Here is a 2436-nt window from a genome sequence, read left to right as displayed (position 1 = left end):
GGCCCCCCGCCTCCTCCTCTCCGCCCTGGAGAGTGGAACAAACCGCATGAGGTAATTGACAAACAATTGATTTAATTGGGAGAAGTGGTGATTAATTTTGAATACACTCCATTTATTATTATTTTTTGCAAACACCTTTTTTTTCTCATTGGAAATTACATTAATCTCTTGCAGAGTCAGACAGAGTACAAGATAGGTGCATTTTTTCAGATAATAGTTTTAGTTCTGCAGCAAATATGACGTTTTGGGGTTTTTTTCAATTGCAAACTGCGCACAGCTTTACAAAAACGCACATAAAACCAATTTAAACACAGTTTATCTTTTTAAACTGGGGCAGGGAAACTATAGCCCATGGGCTCAAAGCATATGAGCTGACTTGCTACAGAATTTTAAGAACAGAAAAATAAAAAAGGAACTATTGTGAGAAGTCCAAAAAACATTTAACCCCTAAATGCTACCACTATTTATTCTTGAATGGCCTTCGGACAGTCGAAAGGGTCTGATAAGAAATTTAATTTAGTTTGAAGCATAATTCCAAGCATGCTGTTTCATACTATGTCCTGCCAAGAGCTGCAAAGAAAGCTGCTTCTTTTCCAGCTGCTTTTTAAAATTCCCAGAAATTGAGTTACATTCCTGGCCACTGTGTGCGATGGTAAGAACGGCGACATTTCCAAAGCGATCTGCTTTTAAGTGAAGCGCATTGAATGAGACAGCTAAAACCTTTGGACATCGAACCTGTGGCATATTTCTTCAGAGACACACTGAATGAGGAAAGAGAGGTTATCAAACATTAAGATCAATATTTGATTTAAAAGGATTTTTGGGAAAATGTCAAATGTGGCAATGTGATATTTATCACACTGTAAAATCAATGTACCCTTAGGCATTGATATGCTGCGGAAAGAAAATATCCTGATCTGGACCCTAAGAACAAAATGTAACCTAAAAAATGACCACATGAAGCTCTTGTCACTTTCCCATAAGTGTATAAAAAGTCCTTAAAATGTCCTTAGGGATCAAGTTGTGTGTTTGTGTTTTCTCGTGCCACGTAGGGACGAACACTGCAAGAAAAAAAAGACACTCACCTATGTAACAGTGTCACTAGTCATCACATCATATTAGTCCTTCTGCCTTTTTCCTTACATGGCTGGAACATGTTTAGCCCAAGGCGTTTCACTCACTGTGAGCCATCAGCCAACTATGTCTTTTCTGCACCAGAGAACATACAGGATAAAACCAAAACACTGGCTGTAGTTTAGATTGTATGAATTGAATAAGATGCAGCCAATTGGTGATTTGCATTTGGGTCACATGTGGCAGTGCTACATAGCAAACAGATTGCACTCGTAGGGGAAAATCGGGACGGCCTGCCTCTATTCCACATATTCATTTATTCCCTAATAAAAGTCCATATGAAATCTAGTATGATTATCTGTTAGTACAAGTGCAGTCACAAGGGTTGAAGTCCGATGACAAATTTCATTCTACTAAAGCAGGGGTGTCAAACTCATTTTTTATTTTTTTTTTGCGGGCCGCATTGTAGTCATAGCTTCTTTCGGAGGGCCATTATGACTGTCAACCCAAATAAATGTATGAGCACCTCATATTATATACAATAAAAGCTACAAAACAAACTGACAAATAACTCGGTTTCAAATCAGACGAGTAAAAACTGGTCAAATATAAAAAAAAAAAACATATTATTAAAAGTGAAGACAATTTGCAATTCTAGTAACGACACGAATTTGATGCACAATTTGTCTTCGCGGGCCACATAAAATGATGTGGTGGGCCGTATCTGGCCCCCGGGCCTTGAATTTGACACCTGTGTACTAAAGTATACATCACTTGAATTTGTTCCTGAGTGCTGTTCGGCGCTTTGCTTAGCAGTAAGTATAGCCATTATTTAACTAGCTATTCTAGCGCTACATCCTGTTTCCCAACAGGAATAAAAAAGGGAGCCGGGATACTGCCCGGAGAGGAGACGGACGAGTCCCTCAGGGAAGTGAGGCAAAGAGGAATGCAGACATGGAATCAGCAAAGCAAGCAGGACCACTGCGAGGCTCATAAACTCATGGAAGTGGAAAGGTTATGCAAATACTATGCAAAAGGCTCCACTGCTCCTCCATTTTGAATCTTTGCATCATAATAAACATCCACTGAATAAATCGGTTGGAATACTCATCGTAGCGTGAGGAATGAATGAAAAACAGAGGGGAACAAATTCAGTGATATGGGGGAAAATTCTATTTTATAAAGGGGATGAAAAAACAGTGATCAATAAGTCGACTTTGGAGATGTGTTACAGTGCTGCAAGGCAGATAAGAACCTGTGAAAATCACATTTGTTCCAGTACTGTGCACGACGAGATGAAGGCGAAGCTGTTGGCAATTGCCATCACAAAAATGAAACGAGGAGGGATGTTCTTTGTGGGGT

This window comes from Syngnathus floridae, chromosome 5 (assembly GCF_059516105.1).
Source record: "Syngnathus floridae isolate MCC-2025c chromosome 5, RoL_Sflo_1.0, whole genome shotgun sequence".
In the NCBI taxonomy this organism is placed as follows: Eukaryota; Metazoa; Chordata; class Actinopteri; order Syngnathiformes; family Syngnathidae; genus Syngnathus; species Syngnathus floridae.
This window is presented reverse-complemented; position numbering follows the sequence as displayed.